The 20,046-nt window shown below is 32.9% G+C and overlaps 1 protein-coding gene across 4 annotated transcripts in view; it reads right to left on the bottom strand.

The window, feature by feature from the left end:
• The window catches only part of LOC100113956 (syndetin), a 272,371-nt gene that overhangs the window by 31,192 nt on the left and 221,133 nt on the right, over positions 1-20,046 (bottom strand). The window lies entirely within an intron of this gene.

The following is a 20,046-nucleotide window of genomic DNA, read 5'->3' as shown; positions in this document are numbered from 1 at the left end:
CTCCCGGTTGACTGGGCTTATAAAAATTCGAGCATGAACGGACCCTAGGACATTCATGCCGATGATCCAGTGTGATTGTTTCTCTGCCACTTCTGCCCAAGGGCTCGTCACTACGAAGCCCTTTATTCTCGTTTGGACTAGTAGAGTCTTTTGGATGGTGCTGCTGGTATGGCTGGCGAAACGAAGCTCGATTGCTGACTCTGCTGTTATTGCCTTAGCCCCATGTTCCAGACAATATTCTGCGGCCTCTGGGCTCAGGGTGGAAATTCGGGCTCCGGTGTCGATGATGGCGAGAAACTCTTGTCCGTATACCGATATCTCTACCAACATCGGTGTGGCTCTCACGAGGGCGCTTCTGACTAGCCGGTTGTCCATCGTTCTTGGTGTTGGTTCGACAACTGACTGTAGTTTTTTCGTCGTTGGCGCATTTATAGCTCCTGTTCTGCGTCGGTAAAGGGCTTGAGGTCTTTCACGTGTATATGTTTCACGTAGCGCCCTCTGTCGTCCTGCAGAAATCCTGCAGAAATGCAACCGGCGACACCTGTCTCTTAACCCTAAGCGGTTTTGAGTATTTTGGGGCTAGCTTGGCATTTCGTGCGTCATCCTTACTCGACAAAATTACCAATTTCCTGACTACTTTGTCGCCGATATTCGGTTTCCATTCCCGTAGCCGGAGGTTATAATGCTTCCGTTGTTTTTCGAATTGACAAGCCATTTGCGCCTTCGCGAATTCAATGGTATCCTTTATGTGCTGAATTCTACTGGACAGTGGTGTAGTGTGCTGCGATACCAATTTCTGGTCAAGGCTACCTGGCGTTCTAAACTCTCTTCCTGTGTTTTAATATGCCGGAGTGTAGCCGGTGGCTGTGCTGCTAGCGTTATTGTAGGCTAACTCTAGCTCGCGCAAATTTTCATCCCATTTCTTCTGGTGTTTGCCTACATATTGGGCGATCATTGTTTTTACCAACCTGTTGGTCCGTTCTACCGGGTTGCATTGTGGAATATACGGCGGGGTTTTTCGGTGGTTTACCCCATTTTCTTTCAGGAATTCTTCGAAATCTCTGCTGACAAATTGTCGACCATTATCGCTGACTAGCGTGTTGGGACAACCATGGCGGAGGAAAACTTTTTCCTTTACGTGACGGATCATGGCCCTGCTGTCGGCTTTCTTAAGTGCTGCTAGCTCCACCCACTTGGTAAATCTGTCCTGCATTACCAGTAGCCATATGTTACCTCTGTTGGACCGTGGTTGAGGTCCGACAAGATCAATCGAGACCATCTCCCAAGGATGTTCGACGTTGGTCGCATGCATGGTACCCGCTTTTGTCTGTTGTTGAGCTTTGTAAGTTTGGCAATTTACGCAGCTACGCACGTACCTGGCTCCCTCCTGTAACATACCTGGCCAGTAGTACCTTCGGGCCAGTCGCTGTAGTGTTTTGGCCACTCCCAAATGCCCTGCAGTCAGATCGTCATGGCATTCTCTTAAAACTTCGGTTCGTTTTTCGGTGGGTATGCAGATTTTCCAGTCTTCGGTCATGTCTGTGTCGTTAAATTAACGCAGTATTACATTCTTGATGCAGTACTCCGGATAGGTTTTTGGATCCTGCCGGAGAGCAGTCAATTCTTTTGTGTACCATGTGCAGTTTATTTTGATATCGATGTTGCATACAGCTACTGGTTGTTTGGATAGAGTATCTGCGACGGTGTTATCCTTACCTCTTCGGTATTTGACCTCGAAATCCCACTGTGCTAATTCCATTGCCCATCGTGCTAATCTACCGGACGATCCAAATTCCCCATTTTATGGCGAGACATTGTTTTTCTGTTGCTAAGTAGTTCCGTTCGGCCTGGATTAATGATCGGCTGGCATAGGCAAACACCCGTTTTTTTCCTTCCTCTTCTTGAGTTAGGACTGCCCCTAATCCTTCGTTGCTGGCATAGGTTGGTAACACAAATGTCTTGGCGAAATCTGGGCACGCTAGGACTAGGGCTTGCACTAGGTCGTCTTTGAGCCTTTCGAGTGCTTCTTGTTGGTCGGGATCCCACTCCCACTTCACTTTCTTCTTTAAGAGAAGTTCTTACTAAAAAATTTTTGATTTGATGTAATTTGAAAAAAAAAATTCTATTGAAAATATATAAAATATACACCATTATTATCGAAAAAAAACATGTATATACCTTGTAAAATCATTGACCAAAATTCATGACATTTCACTATATAAATAAGTGTTTTCAGTCACTTGCCACGGCTTTTTGAAAGATCCGGACCGTCTTCTTTACTCTATCCGGGCTTAAAATGGTGTATATATTATATATTTTCAATAGAATTTTTTTTTCAAATTACATCAAATCAAAAATTTTTTGGTAAGAAGAATATCTTTTTGTTTTTTTGCAGGATTTAACCCAGGCTTGACCCCTTAAGGGGGGATGTTTTCTTTGCCACTTGCGGAATAAACCTCCTGTGCTAGGATATTAATCCTGAAAACCGACGTAACTCCTTGAGGTACGTTGGCGGTTGCAGATCGGTGATTGCCCTTACTTTCTCTGGGTCGGTGTGTATTAGGGTGGACCTTAATTATTATTTTTTTTTTTCATTCGGGCAGGGCAAATATAGCTTCTATATACCTCAAAAACCATGCGCATATAGGTTTTGAACCCATAGCATCGATTTTTCACGTGCCTCAAAGCACCCGAAGTTTCTTATGGGATTTACATGTTAAAAAAGGGTCAAAACGTTTATCGTTCTGAAAACCTGTGAAAATTTTGGAATTTTAACTTTGGAAGTATATTTTCCCATGTATTTTGAGCCTCTGAATCGAATGGTGCTATTAGTTTTCGCCGTGATAGTGAAATAAAAAAGTTATAAGCCAAAATCGTTGAAAAACTCGAAAAATCGCAAAAAAATGTGTAAAAATGGACTTTTAACGTTTATAATCAGTGATAAGTTTTTTTCAAAAACATACATTTTTATGTATTTTGAGCTCATTAAACGAATGGTTCAATTGGCTTTTGCCGATTCAATCGAGAAAATAAGTTAAAATCATCAAAAAACTCGAAAATCACGGTAAAAAGGTCAAAAAGCTGATTTGTAATATTTTCTACTAATTTATACTTTGAACTACTGAATCACATAAACTTATTAGTTTAAAAAAATAAAAGAAAATTTATAAGCTGAGATAAAGAAAAACGATCTGTCGAAGCGAGATTCTGAAGGTAAAAATTAAAAAACAGTACAAAAATGTTCTAATCGTATATTCAAACAAAATATTCATTCATATGGCCGCATCAACGTTTCCTTCTTGCTATCTGAAAACAAGCTTCGATAATCTTTTATTACAGGTGATAGGTATTGCAATTGTTTTTTCATCTTTAGTCAAAAGATTGTTGAATTCAGTTATCAATTTTACTTCTCGTTCGGCTGTATCATTCACGACTCTGAGGTTTTTAACAACTTCCAAACCATGAGTGTAGTTTCTATCTTTGGCCCATTTTGATGGATTTTTTTCTAAAAAAGTTGTGTCTATTTTTAAACGTCTAAAAGTTTCATAAGTGTCTTTGCAAATAAAATCACTAATACTTGAATTCACTATTTTATCCAAATTTTTTTCAATGACTAAAATTCGTTTTCCATAAACAAACGCACTAGAATTTGACTGTAGAGCTTCGCACATTTTTAACTTTTCTTCATTTGAAATAGTAAAGTCAAAAAATGCTAGTGCTGTTAGTTGCAGAGTCAAATACCACAAGTGATTCATAAATTTTCTAACAGCACAGTCAGATATACTTTCATCAATTCTTCTATATTCGTACAAACATTTTAAAAACTTTAAATCTTGATTTGGTGCTTGAGCAGCAAATGGAGTACAAAGCCAGGCATGAACGTACTCTTACTATAAAAATGCAAACGTCTCTACATTTTACTTTAAAATCTTTTTTATCTAGCAAATATTGTTTCCGAAAGATGAATATTTTCAAACAATATATAGCTTTTGCCATCCACCTAGCATGGTGAATAGCTCCAGGTGGATAAAAAGTTATACCACTAGGTAATTTTCCGCCTAGAAAAATGATGACTAGTTCCAAAAATTCTTTGAAATCACTTCTGTTTAAATCCTTTTTTAAATACTTCGAACAAAAGTCTAAAATTTATTCTTTTACATCTTGCAGAGATTCAATTACAAAAGTATCACTAATACCCGGTTCAAATTTTGTTTGATCTACAGATTTCCAAAAATCTCCAAAATTTTTAAACAATTGTACCTCCGGACCAGTTGTCTTACCAAATTTTATTTCAAAAGTACTTCTTAGAACAAACTCGTAAATATGATGCCGGCAGATAAAATAGAGAAGATCTTTATCGATTAATCTTTCTAATAACACACAAGCTCTATTTATTCGACCAGCATTGCTAGCTGTTGAATCACAACAAAGAGCTTCAATATTTTCTAATAAAGACCAGTCATTTAAAGTATCGAATACTGCTTGAACTTGATTTATTCCACTACTAGAAGAGATATTTGGAACACCCAAGAGTTGCTCCATTCCATTACTTGTAATAATAATCGCTAGTCTATCTATCAGTAGTTTTTCTTCGTAAATATCCTGGAAGCAACTTTCTATCCCAGTGGATGGTGCTCGGTAAACCAGAAAAAAGTGGTGGAGCAAGTTTTTTAATTGCCTCATATTGTTCTTTGCGAAAATTTTGACGAGCCCTGTGAATAGATGATGTGTTTAATACTAAATTGCGCGTATCAATGCTGAATGCTTCCGCAGCGGCCATCAATAAATGCATTACGTCTCTTTTACTAATTTTACATTTATCTAATACTGTACCCAATTTCGCAGTCATAATTGGTTCAGTAGCTCGCCTTTTCAGAGGAGGTGTACTTTCAAATAATGGAGATTCAGACTGTTTCAAGCAATTCATGTAAATCTTCTGTAAATAAAATTAAAGAAGAGATTAAATTAAAGGTTAATAAAATAAAATTATGCTATAAATACATTTTTTCTCTATTAGTAAAAACTGATATCAACTGACTATTCAAAAATGCAAACCTTTTGTCGCCATACTACGAGAATCATCCTTTTGCATTTTTAATGAAGCATCGACTACCTTGTCCTGGTCGATGGTAACCGAAATTTCATTCTTTACAATATTGAGGCTTTCATAGTCCACTTCCATTGGTGATGGCTTACTTGTGTCTGTATAAGTTGTTGAGGTACTGGAACTAAGAGTTTCATTTCTTTGCAGAGCTGAAAAACAAAATTTTGTAATTCTAATCTAACCTTCTACAATCAAGGTCATTAATACAAAATGAAATAAACAAGTTTAAAAAAAAGTATTTCATCATTAATCAATTATTTTGTACATACAATAATTTCAAACTGTATTTTTTGAGAAAGCAGGCCACTTTAAAAAATTTACAGAATTGTTTTTCTAAATCAATTCCGAAAACCTTTAATAAAAATAATTGTTTATTGCAAAAGTGAGTTTTACGGAGAGCTGAAATTTTACATTTTAAGTGATATCTTTTATTTTTTCGAAGATATAGACTTAAAACTTTACAGGTAAGTGTAATTTAACTTAATTAATAATAAAAAGGAAGTTATAGTACTCCAAGTCTTTCAAATATATCAGCGAGTCCCAAAAGCATGAAGTTTGACAAAAACTTGGGGTTGCGCTGATATTGAATATTACATTTTTTCTCATATCTCTGGATCTATGATAGGTAGAGATTTGAGACTTTGCATACAGGCTTATTTTACTTTAATATAATGAGAAAAACACAGTTGGATTAAATTTAACAATTTTTGACATTTATTTATCTAAAAACTTGACATTCTGATATTGGTCGAAATTGCCGCTGAGGTATGTTTTTTCAGCCAGTGAATTTTTATTCATACATTTAATTAATGCAAATAGTTCTTAAAAGAACTGATTGTTATTGAATAACTTATTATAAATTAGTACAAAAACGACCTACTACGACTTAATTATTGCAATTGCAATGCAGTTTTGCTGCATATGCTATTAAAATGCTTCATTTATGAAGAAGTGGAAAGCAGATACCAGATTCTTCAATGTATAATTAAGTCGTGGCCGATCGTTTTTGCGATTTTTTTGTAATAAAATATTTAATAACATTTAGTTATTTTAAGAACTATTTGCATTAATTAAACGTATAAATAAAAATTCACTTGACGAAAAAACCTACCTTAGCGGCAATTTCGACCAATATCAGAATGTCAAGTTTTTTAATAAATAAATGTCAAAAATTGTTAAATTTAATCCAACTGTGTTTTTCTCATTATATTAAAGTAAAATAAGCCTGTATGCAAAGTCTCAAATCTCTACCTATCATAGATCCAGAGATATGAGAAAAAATGTAATATTCAATATCAGTGCAACCCCAACTTTTTGTCAAACTTCATGCTTTTAGGACTTGCTGATATATTTCAAGGACTTGAAGTACTATAACTTCTTCTTTATTGTTAATTAAGTTAAATTACACTTACCTGTAAAGTTTTAAGTCTATATCTTAGAAAGAATAAAAGATATCACTTAAAATGCAAAATTTCAGCTCTCCTTAGAACTGACTTTTGAACAAAGCTTAACTATATGTAGATCATCAGTTCTTTCTGCAGCATCGACTATAACCACCATTTCTATTTTCCATGTTCTGCCGTGTCATAATTAAGTATTCAAAAACAAAATATAATTACCTCTCTGATCAAGTAAAAACTGTTTATCAGATTCGTCTTCCATCTTCTTCAAAGCATCTGCGCAAGCAATGTCAAATAATTTGTTTATGCTTTCTTTATATGTTTGTTCATTTTTTTATTTGAGTGTCTGATCTACGTGAAGCATTTCTTTGTATTTTTCTCCATCTTTCATATTCAGCCTCCAGTTTAATGACACATTTTTTATCTTCTTGCGTAGGAATTCGAGCTTTCTTCCAAATAATGATACACTCTTCAATGGTTAACTTCGCACTTTCACGTACAGACTTTGAAACTCTTCGTAGGTTATAGAATAAAGCAGATAGTACTTGTTTTATCGTTGGTAGATTATTAGTTGCAACTATTTGATTAGTACAGTATCTAATGTGATTGACTCTTTCGCGTAAATTATAAGCCATTGTTGAAAAACTAAATAAAATTGTTCATGCGGAGCAATATATCTCGAAATTAAAAAGTACCTGTTGAAATAAATTGAGCCGTGGTTAAATAGGAAAATAAGTTTAATATAAATATTCTTATGTTTACATGAGCTATATGCTCGCCGTGCAGTGCTTATTGCTCTGACAAGGAAAGGTACCCAACCCGAACTCACCGATTTTGATGATTTTCATATATGTTGTAGAACATAAAAAAATAAGAGACACGTATTTTTTTTTATCGGCTAATTTTCACTTTTAAGGGGTAAAAACCTCCCCTAAAGTTAACCCCCAAAAAGCGTTTTTTTTAAATATCTCGGCTTAAAATTAATATTTTTCAATGAAACAAATTGGAGGTTATTTCTTACAAAAAGAGCAAGTATTTCATGGTGATTTGAAGAGTAAGGGTAGCATCCCCTATTTTTTAGGGGTTGAAAACATATATTTTTTGGCATAATTTTATAATAAAAATGTTTAAACCGACTAAAAAAAATTGGAAAAAATGTTTAAACATCCTTAATAACAAAATTTAGTTGACGTCTTTCGGTGTTTTCATAAATATTATCCCTAAGGGGGTAAACCACCCCTAACACAAAATAACTGTAAATATGTAATTCAATACATAATATTTCGTAGAAAGTTTGTATATAGAGGTTTTCGAGGTCGCTGATTACAAATCTGCTATCAGATTTTGAAAATTCAAAATGGCGGATCCAATATGGCGGACGGAAATATCGAAAAAAAATTTTATATAATAAAAAAGTTTTAAACGACTAAAAAATTTGGAAAAAATTTGTAAACATCTATAATAAACAAATTAAGTTTTTCGGTTTTTTCATAGATACTTCCCCTTAGGGGGGTAAACCACCCCTAACACAAAATAACTATAAATTTACTTCAATCCATAATATTTTGTAGAAGGTTTGTATATAGGGATTTTCGAGATCGCTCTTTACAAATCTGATATCAGATTTTAAAAATACAAAATGGCGAAACCAATGTGGTGGACGAAAATGTCGAAAAAAAATTTTAACTTTCAAAAAAACTTGTTTACAAATGTGTGATCTTTGTAGCCTGTACATGTGAACTAAAGAGCCTTAAACCCTAAACCCCTAAAGAACAAATAGGCTAAATGGTTGTGCTTTTTAACCAAACGACTCCAAACCCCTAACCTCCAGACAAGCCGAAGGCCTATGCTTTACCGTAGACACGAGTATAGACATATTACCGATATTTTATTCTATCATTTTGTATGTAACAAATAACGTCTCGTTTTATGTTTCAATCAAAGATTATTTATTTTTCTGCTTTTATAAATTAGCATAATTTCAAAAGTAATTTCATAAATCATAAAGTATTTCATAAATTGCATAATTATATAATTTTATAAATTCAAAAAGTCCACACTTTTTTGCAAATGAAAAAACATAGGTTAATAAAATTAGTTTATCAAACTCTTTTGCGTTTTGTAATAAAATTTAATGTTGTCAAACTTGGGAGTTTTTCATTGTTACAATTATTTCGTAAGCCGAAAGTTTTTTAGATGAATTCTCGAAGTAATGATTATTGTATCTATAGTAAAATATTTACAGTCTGGAATTCCATAATAATACTATTTGCTACGATTTAATGAATTTATCAAAAAATCTAAATTTAATAATAAATATTATTCTAATTATTATTATTATTTTTCATTATCATTGCTATTATCAGTATTACTGTTATTATTGCTATTGCAATTATGCTTATTCTTCTTCTTTTTATTATTATTATTATATTACTATGATAATTTTTGTTATTGGTAAAAATACATAAAAGAATATTAATACTCGAACTTCATTTGCAATTAAAGAACGCGTTGTTATTGAAAGGGAATTTTATATGCATTCATTAGTTTAATGAATGTTATCGTACATTCAATGATAATTCCACAGATAAATGTCTTTCACTCATAAAAGTTGTTGACAATATGTGCGAATCAGTATGTTCTTTTTTTAGATTGTTTTCATCGAGTGTTTACCTCAGCTGCCTGTGTTATTTTTTAGGCAGTGAGTGAGTTTTGTGGGTATTCTAGTTCGATGCTGGAAAGTATGAATAGTACGTCTTTTTGTTTGTCAGTGGTATCATACAGTTGTAGAAAATTTTCTTTAGTGATTTTATATAGATTTACATTATTCAATTTCAAAGTGAATAAAAGTTGAATAAAACCAAAAATAGAGTTTTCCGAACATCACAAAGTGGAACGAGAATTCTTCTCCAATGCATAAATTAATGATTTGATTCAATTTACATTCACTCGTTTTATTCTGGTAGAAATGTAGCAGTCGTGCCTTACATGCAAAAACACAGCTTGTATAAATTTTACCGCTTGTTTTCATTTTAGATTGAAAAATGAAAATTAATCCGTTAAACGTTCTAAACTTATTATTAGCATACTTTCAAGCGTTAAACATACCAGATAGTGTCACGAATTATCACGAAACAGAGTTGGCCGAAAAAATAAAAGAAATTTTAATAGATGCAACACATGATTTCAACGATGTAGAAATGATTACTGATGACTCTTTGGATTTTCAAGAAGAGTATAAAGACCATAATGTGGAAATAATTGAAGATGAAGTGCAACATCATTTTCCTGATCCGGATATAGCACCAACAAATCAATGTACAGCAGATAATGAAGAACTAGATTTTGAATACAAAAAAAGAGCTGTAGAATTTTGGAGAAGTAGCAAAACGAAGCAAAATTTAAGTCTCAAAACAGTGCAAAACAGATTCAAAAAAGTATCATCTATTAGTCAGCTACGTCGTTGGGCTCATTCAATTAATAAAGGTGGCACGTATAGAGAAAAAGTAGCACAAATTTGTCAGTATACCCTGGATAATTTTAAAGCAGCTCTCGACAGTGGTTCAATTATCCATGATGAAGATATAATTCGATGGGCCTTACAAGCTAAAAAAGAAATTGGTTTTGATGATATTAGATTCAAAGCTTCTAAACATTGGTTACTCAAATTTAAGCAAGCACACCGAATAGTTTCTAGGAAAATAAATAAGTTCATAACAAGAAAAACACTAGAAAGTAGTGCAGAACTTACGGCTAAAGCTGAAGCATTTATCGATGACGTTAAATCGTGTATACCAAGGATTGGACTCGAAAATTTGTATAATACAGATCAGAGCGGATTTCAGCTAGAAATGCATTCTGGAAGAACATTAGCAGTAGAAGGAGAAAAGCAAGTGCAATGTCTGGTACAGTCAATTTCAGCAACAACGCATAGTTATACTATACAGCCACTAATATCAGCTACTGGACAACTGTTGTCGCCGCTATTTCTTGTTTTAAAGGAACCAAGTGGCAAGTTTGGCCCTATTGTAGAACAAAACATATTTAGACCAGAAAACATGTACGTGGAAGCATCCAAATCTGGAAAATTAACAACAAGTAAGGGAACTAATAACAATTTTTACATTGTAATATCGTTGATCAGTTAATTAGTAAGTCGTTTAATTGCAGATCACTTCAAAATCTGGTTGGAAAAAATATTTTATCCCTATGTAGGCCATCACTCAATACTATTACTTGATTCTTGGAGTGGTCATTGTGACAAAGTTATAGAAGAAACAATGCCACAAAATAAAATTATTAACATAAAAAAATTCCAACTGGAACCACAGGAAAAATACAACCACTTGATGTCTATGGATTCCGTATTTGGAAAAACTTTGTCCGAACATTTTCTGATAATGTAATGTTAATGGATCATGATATGAATTTACATGTGAGAAATAATATAATTAAACTTCAATCATTGGTTCACAACCAACTGTCTTCACCGAGATATATAGATTTGTTTAAATATTCCTGGTATAAAAGCGGTTACATCAATGAAAAACCAGATAAATTTGATAATCCTATAGATTTCAGTTTTGGAAAGTCTTGTGCAACACATTGTGAAATAGAAGGGTGCACAAACATTGCAATTGTACGATGTGGTTGGTGCAAAAAAGCATTGTGCTTTAAACACTTTTATGAGGACTACCATTATTGTAAAAACATCGTAAAATAATATATTTTATGCTCAATACAAAAAATGCACTATGGCAAAAGATAAAAGATTGTAGATTATTATTATACTCTAATATTATAAACAAAAATACATTATAAGTTGAATTTACAATAAAGGAATTTCAATAACATTCTGATAACAATTTCTACGGAAATTATAAAACTGCTTCACACACAGAATTTTCTTGTTTACAAATTTAGGAATTTGAGGTGGTTTGGTTAAAAAGCACAACCATTTAGCCTATTTGTTCTTTAGGGGTTTAGGGTTTAAGGCTCTTTAGTTCACATGTACAGGCTACAAAGATAACACATTTATAACAAGTTTTTATGAAAGTTAAAATTTTTTTTCGACATTTTCGTCCACCACATTCGTTCCGCCATTTTGAATTTTCAAAATCTGATATCAGATTTGCAAAGAGCGATCTCGAAAACCCTTATATACAAACCTTCTACAAAATATTATGGATTGAAGTATATTTATAGTTATTTTGTGTTAGGGGTGGTTTACCCCCTAAAGGGTAGTATCTATGAAAAAATCGAAAAACTTAATTTGTTTATTATAGATGTTTACAAATTTTTTCCAATTTTTTTAGTCGTTTAAAACTTTTTTATTATATAAAATTTTTTTTCGATATTTCCGTCCTATTGGTTCCGCCATTTTGAATTTTCAAAATCTGATAACAGATTTGTAATCAGCGACCTCGAAAACCTCTATATACAAACTTTCTACGAAATATTATGTATTGAATTACATATTTACAGTTATTTTGTGTTAGGGGTGGTTTACCCCCTTAGGGGTAATATTTATGAAAACACCGAAAGACGTCAACTAAATTTTGTTATTAAGGATGTTTAAACATTTTTTCCAATTTTTTTTAGTCGGTTTAAACATTTTTATTATAAAATTATGCCAAAAAATATATGTTTTCAACCCCTAAAAAATAGGGGATGCTACCCTTACTCTTCAAATCACCATGAAATACTTGCTCTTTTTGTAAGAAATAACCTCCAATTTGTTTCATTGAAAAATATTAATTTTAAGCCGAGATATTTAAAAAAACGCTTTTTGGGGGTTAACTTTAGGGGAGGTTTTTACCCCTTAAAAGTGAAAATTAGCCGATAAAAAAAAATACGTGTCTCTTATTTTTTTATGTTCTACAACATATATGAAAATCATCAAAATCGGTGAGTTCGGGTTAGGTACCTTTCCTTGTGAGTCCGATGATAGAGAGAACGTACAGTGTCTATTGTTTATCGTTGTATAATATAATATGTATACATTCAACACTACCATTTTGTATTCACGTTACTTCGTGTCAGCTGATCCCTTCGCTGATCCGAAAATGCTTTAGGCCGCGGTCCCATCGATGGAACGAAAATATGGAATAAGAATTCTGGAACGACAACAGCCACTCACAGCCATTCCGGTTTACCCTTCCGGTTTTTAAATATAGCCCGTATCCGACACAAAAGAATTTTTCAGATATGTATAACTATACTTTTTATGTATAAAAAAATTGACCTCGTATTAGTAACATTGTAACAAACCCATTTTTTGGTCACTTTACCGTGATTTTCGACCTTTTTGACGATTTTGGCTTATATCTTGTTTTCTCAATTGAATCGGCAAAAGCCAATTGCACCATTCGTTTAATGAGCTCAAAATACATAAAAATGTATGTTTTTGAAAAAAACTTTCCAACTTATCACTGATTATAAACGTTAAAAGTCCATTTTTACACGTTTTTTTTGCGATTTTTCGAGTTTTTCAACGATTTTGGCTTATAACTTTTTATTTCACTATTACGCCGAAAACTAATAGCACCATTCGATTCAGCGGCTCAAAATATATGGGAAAATCTACTTCCAAAGTTAAAATTCCAAAATTTTCACAGGTTTTCAGAACGATAAACGTTTTGACCCTTTTTTAACATGTAAATCCCATAAGAAACTTCGGGTGCTTTGAGGCACGTGAAAAATCGATGCTATGGGTTCAAAACCTATATGCGCATAGTTTTTGAGGTATATAGAAGCTTTATTTGCCCGGCCCAAGTGAAAAAAAAAAAATAATAATTAAGGTCCACCCTAGTGTGGAGCCCCTCCTCGTTGACCACATGACCTAGGTATTTAAGCTGTTTTCTGCAAAAGTGGCTTTTCTCCTAATTCGGCTTTAAAGCCTCCCGTAACCCGCAGAAGGTTTCGCTAATCAGCTTTAGGTGCTGTTCAAAATCTTCTGTAACAATGACAATGTCGTCGAGGTAACAGAACACATTTGGTTCTGATTCTGGTGTAATGACTGCGTTCATCAGCCGCATGAATGCTGCTGGTGCCGAGTGTAAACCAAATGGAAGACCTTAAATTGCATTAAGCCTCTTCCGGGAACGGTAAGTAAAAGCGGTGTACTTCTTGCTTTCCTCTGACAGCGGTATTTGCCAGTATCCATTTTTCAGGTTGATCGTGGTTAGGTACTTTGCTCCCTGAAGTTTGTTTAGTGTCGCGTGAACTTGTGGTAGCGGGTGTGCATCTTTGATGCTGATTTTGTTGATGCCCTGGAAGTTGATGCAGAAACGCCTCTTTCCATCCTTCTTCTTTGCGAGAACTATGTTGCGCACACGCTACCCGGAATGGAGCTCGAGTAGAACTGCCTGTTGCGTCGCGCGATCCGCCTTATAAAGGCGCGCGATGCGGATTTGTATAGGTGCGTTCACGGCGCACCGCGTGCGATGCTCGCGCCGCCTGGCGCGTCGCCGCTGAGTCGCTGGCCGGCTGCCACGCTCCGCGCTCGTGCGGACTCGCCGTGCGGATGTTGCGCATGCCGCGTCTATTGCGGCGGCCTTCACACGTATTTATACGTGCGAGACTCGTGTCTCGTCACACTATATATATGCTTCTCCTCTGTCGCTGCTCCGTCCCCCACCACTCGACTGCGAGCGTGCGCTCGGCCGATTTTCGCGAACTTTACGACGGTTATTCGCATGCTTCCAGGCAATTAATCAAAAACTGAAAACTACGTTTCGTAGTGCACGATGTCAACTTTTCGACCCTTCTTTGAAACTTCAATCGGACTTACGGTACGGCATACAGACCTGCCGGAAAAAAACGCACTGCAAACTTTGAATCGCAATTTTGAGCAAACTAATAATCCGACAGCACCCAACTTTTGCACATATCAAGAACATCATAATCCCTACTTTTACCCAAAATTTTAGCGCTTAAGCTCAAAAAATGGCGGAGCTATGAATTTTTGAAAAAAACACCTAATTTTCCGGTTTTTCCTAACTATCTCAGGACCTAATTATCTGATTAAGGCGTTCGACCTCTCATTTTGTAGATATTTATATTCTCTACAAATCTTCTGGTTCTAATAGCACCTTTAGTTTTAAAGTTATAAGCAAAAAAAGACCAAAATCGCGTTTTTTTGCAATAAATTGTTAATAAAGAACGGAAATGCGAGTGAAAAACATATACATTTTCATCTGTCTTTCATCCTTTACATGATCGAACAATCGGATTGCTGCAACAAATTATGTCACAATAAGGCAGTTTTAAATCCTTTAAAGTTTTAAATCCATTTAAAGTTTGTTTGCAACGGATAGCGAGAAATAATAGTAGTTAGTAGGGAAGTGCATCGTTGTAGTTTTGTAAGATTTTTTAGATAGGTTTATCGTGTTTAGCGAAGAAGATTTCGTGGTCAGCATGTCGCCTTCACGTGCACTTGGTGTCCACACCGATTGTGGAACATCAAAGGTAAAAAATCCTGATTTGACCTTTCACAGATTTCCTACTGATGAGATACGGTAAATCTGTTTGTCATGGGTTTCATCTAGTCAATAAATGTGCAAATTCAGTAATCGGAGATTACGAAAACGTCCGAAATTCGTGAAAATCTTTATATATTAGTAAAAGTTTCAGATCTAGCTAAGTTAAAAAAAAATTGCAGAAATAAATAATTTGAGTTTCTTCAGGGTAAAAGTCGATAAAAATCTTTGTAAACATTTATAACGAGAAATGCTTTTTGTTTTTGTTTTTACCGAAAATGGTGATCGTTTTGGATTTCGATTTGTCACTTATTACTTATTGGTTTTGATGAGGAAGTAGATTTTTCAATAATTTTTTTGATTATCGCGTTTGATTAAGCAGGTGATTAAGATTGCATTGAATTGATTTAGTTTTACGTTTTGTATGATGCATGTGACGATGATTTTTGTAAAAATATTTTGTTCTTTTATCAATAGTTCATACTCGTTTGTCTTTTCACGTTTTACTGAATTGTTTATTGTATTTTTATTATATTAATCATAAATAATTTCTAATCATTAAAAAATTGCACAGTCGGCTTATTTTAATTAATCATGATCTTTGTAAACATTGAACAACATTCTATATGTGTAATGTTATCTTACCACCGTGCATACACAAAGTTGTACGTGCAATTGTTTATTGATATATATATATATATATATATATATATATATATATATATATATATATACCTATATATGTTTATGTTTCGTGACTTATGCGGACACATTCAAATCCTATTAACATCTACTTACATGGGTAAAATAATCTATTCTACGTTGATGTATCCTAAAAATAACACTATTTATTCCATTTTATTGAAGTTATGGCCATTTACATTAACAGTTGATACAATGTCACTTATGCAGACGTGTCTGCATAAAGTATACATTGTTAATAACTAAGCGTCCGCATAAGTCTTGATGTCACTTATGCGGACAAATAATGATATTCAAAGGTCTTTATGCGGTCAAAATCGGAAGCGATATTAGTTATGCGGACAGTTTATGAAATAATAAGGTTTTTGTGTGGACAAATAAGGAAATTAGATATTTACGCGGACAGGATGATACGTAAAATAAGTTGTAAGTGTGTATATAGCAAATTTATTCTATTTCAGTATAGTTGACTGTCAATGATTAATTGTTATACATGATAACAGTTTTTATGGCAGCCAAAACGGCAGTATAATCAAACTTAAGTGATTGCAGCGCTACGTCGTCAACGTGTATACTGAATCGATAGTTGAACTACGTTTATTTGCGTTCCTATCTAAGTATTCCTACTGACTATCTTTTGACATAGTCATTTACGACATATTTTTTTAGGTCCGGAGAATTTGTTACTTATTTAACCCGTTAGCGATAATTTTTGTTCCCTTTAAGGATTATAAGTATATATTTTTACGACATTTGCCTGATTTATGACGATTTTCGAGTATTTTTAGGTAGGGTTCGCTTTATACACATTTTGACAGAACACGAATTTCTATATGAATTTTTGTTTACACATAGGTTTCTTCATTAAACACAAATAAATATTTAGTATTCAACATTTAATACAATATTATTGTGCACAATTATTTAATAAATAATTAGTTTTAAGTATCGTACAGCCTATAAAGGCTATAAACAAAATGAGTTATGTACTGGTTCAACGGGTGGATAAACCAGTATATCATGTTATCGGGACAAAATATATTAAAAAAAAGGACTCAATACATACTTTTAAATTAAAACATTCAAGTACAGTATTTGCTTGCAAATTAACTGCATATAATGGTAAGTAACAAACATTAAATAAATAATGAAAAGCCTTTTAATTATGTAAATGTAAAAACAATGTAAAAGCTTTAGACCTTAACTCCTAATAATTCCCAAGTAGAAATTTGCTATGGCACACCGGACTTAAGGTAGTTTTACCAGTAGGTAGCTAGTCAAAACAAAGTCGACTTTTTATTTCTTTAATTTGTGGGATATAATTAATAATAGAGATTGCATAAGTCAATATACAACAAATAATGATTTTACATTCACATTAGGCGATTCTACTTATCATAAGTTAAGTGTACATTTTTTAACTTTTATTTGTTTATCGCTACGCTTACAGGCTCCAAACCATTTTTTACAAGTACTCAAATTATTCGTTAGTTGTTTAACTAACGTTCTACAAAATTTGAGTTAATTCTAAACCGTCACTTTTATACAAATAGGAGTTAAAGCAAAATGTACGGATTTGTGCAACTTTAAATGTTTATAACTTTCTTTTGAGGCTCTAAACCTTTACCAAAATTTAACCACGTGTTTTTTATAGTAAAATCTACCTGCACAAAATATTTCATAAAATTCTGAACCGTGGATCTTCTACTGGTAGAACTCCCTTAATTTATCTGGCCCTGATTTGGTGATAAATGTAGGTATAGGACACCCAACGTGCATGGATCGGTTCACCAAGTTTTCATTTACAGTATGTAAATAAGTAGGAAACTATACATTATGTTAATTAGGTATTCGAAGTGGGGACAGGGAGCTAGTTTTGATCTAGCCCTCGTCTGATGGTTTCAAATATATAACTTAACACAATTTGATTTGCTTGCAAAAAATTCAAGTATACACCACAAATCTTATTATGCCGTAGTTTAGAAAAATGTATAATTAATCATCATTAATGTTTGCTATCTATTGTAGTTTTCACTTTTGCAAATATTTAATTTGTGACAGTATAGTAATACCATAGCTTTTTAAATACAATTAGACATCTTTATATTTGGAATCAAGTCAGCTTAAAAGAGTATTCTCTGAGAAAAAGAGCTAATTCAAGTTTTAAACTATTATTTTGATTATATAACGTTTACATTAATCTTAATATTAGCTTCAATTAGTAAATAATATTATAAACTTTGACAAACTGACTATTTGAATAAAGATATGTCAATTTACATACGTATTTTAAAAGACGGCATCCCTGCTAAAAATATTACATAACTTTTTTTATGTGCAGAAATGCATCCGTATATGCTACAATAAGTATAGTGGATCCATCCTCATTTTTCAAAGATTAGTCTCATTTTTTCTAAAGCGAAAAATTTGCAGAGGAAAAAAGTATAAAACAGTCTGAATGTAACTCTGGAGCTAAATAAATAAATAAATAGTGTTTTAGATACAGGCTTTTTACTTTGTTCTTACTTCCTGTTATATTGTCAAATTAAGTGAAAGTATAACTGTTTATTGTATTCTAATGTGTATAGATCTTATATATGTGAATATGGAGTTGATTACAAAAATTTCCTCTCAGTCGGCTTTTTGGTTAAATTTTCAACTTTTTTGTTTAAAGATATTAGTAAATAAAAAAATTACTGGCTGATTCTCCATGACAAGAGTTTAAAAATAGGCATCTATAGTCGTTTCTGTAAACATTATTGTTTTTGAATTAAAAATATAAATAAACTTGATTTTTCTCTTAGAAAGTTAAGCTATTTTTTGCTGGAGGAGAGAGCGTTGTTTTCTTCCTTCTTATCTTTTTTTGGTAGAGGTGTCACCGCCTCCATCAGATGCCATCCGCACCGTCTTCTTGGCTCTGGTAATTCATCCGTTCTCTTCGCTAACTCCTCTAAGCTGAGACGGCTACTTTTTTGTAGCCTTTTCCTCTAAGTGTCCTCTATAACGTGGTATAATTTTTACCCGCTGACCGGTATGATTTTTAAAGATATCGGGTCTAGAAGTTCTGTATTTTAACATGGGAAGCATATGCTAAGTTTAAATTTAGTGTACATTTTGTTTAATTACAAAGAAAATATATCATACATCTATTTGAAAAACTAGGTTATGATGTAAAATCATAATACGAATCAAGAAGACAAATCTTTGATAGGACAATCGGGGCTTTTTTAAAAATTACAACCATCGAAAAATTTAATTCCATACTATCAATATATCTATATATGTGCGCAGTGTGTCTAACTCTTTTAAGTTTTGAGGGTATTTGAAACTATAAACACTTTCTATCAATATCCTAATATATAATACTAAAAATCTTAGAGTTTTCACACTTGATAACACTGTATAATATTTAAAAACATTAATTTTCAAATTCAACCTCGAATTGAGCACCACTGGACTGAGTAAACTACCTTAATAGTCTTTAATTAATAGTGACACATATTCCTAATTTATGTATTGTTACTCTTACGTTTACAACAATTTTTAAAAGGTTTTTCATTATAATTTTATTTTTTTGTCCTTGTTTCATTTAATCTAATTTCAATTGAATACCTTTTTTTAGATGATCGAAATGTGTTGATCCAGATTGCAAAATTGTTGAATCAACAGCTACCAAGAGTAAAATTGAGCGAAGATCTCAATGAATCCATTAGAAGTCAAGTTTTATCCAATAGTTATGCAAATAACAGTCGTAAGTACTTGGAGAAATACTTAATTGACTTAGAAACATAAATAAGTAAAGTATTTACGTTATATATCGGCGTTTATAAATATTTTAGTAACTTTTTAGAAATAGAAAGCGACAGCCCACAAATTAACAAATCTACTAAAAGTAAATTTGAATATGCATCTGTCATTCAGAAAGCACCTATTGTTCGAAGATCACTCAATAAGAGTAAAGATAACCAGAATGAATTTATGGATATTACGTCTATTCCTTTTTTGGATCCTGTTGAAAACATTGAACTGATAGCTAGCTACATAGATAAAAATGTTGGTAAGTATATAATTTATGTATGTAATACTCATAGATTTTAACGTGGATTTTCTTTTGTCTCATTTTGCTTATTATAGTCGAAATATCTTGTAACTTGTTCGCATTTAGAATCATCCTTTTTAATTTAAGTACAACCTTAAGTATTTTACAAATATTTAAAGACACGAATACACATTAATGATTAAATTTTATTTTCATATTTATTATAAATTGTTTAAGAAAATTAAACAGTTATATAAATTCAGTCATCTTGGCTGCTTGCACATACTTTTCGCTTACACGCAATATCTTGGTTTTAATAAG

The sequence above is a fragment of the Nasonia vitripennis genome, assembly GCF_009193385.2.
Source record: "Nasonia vitripennis strain AsymCx chromosome 4 unlocalized genomic scaffold, Nvit_psr_1.1 chr4_random0003, whole genome shotgun sequence".
Taxonomy (NCBI): domain Eukaryota; kingdom Metazoa; phylum Arthropoda; class Insecta; order Hymenoptera; family Pteromalidae; genus Nasonia; species Nasonia vitripennis.
This window is presented reverse-complemented; position numbering and strand designations above follow the sequence as displayed.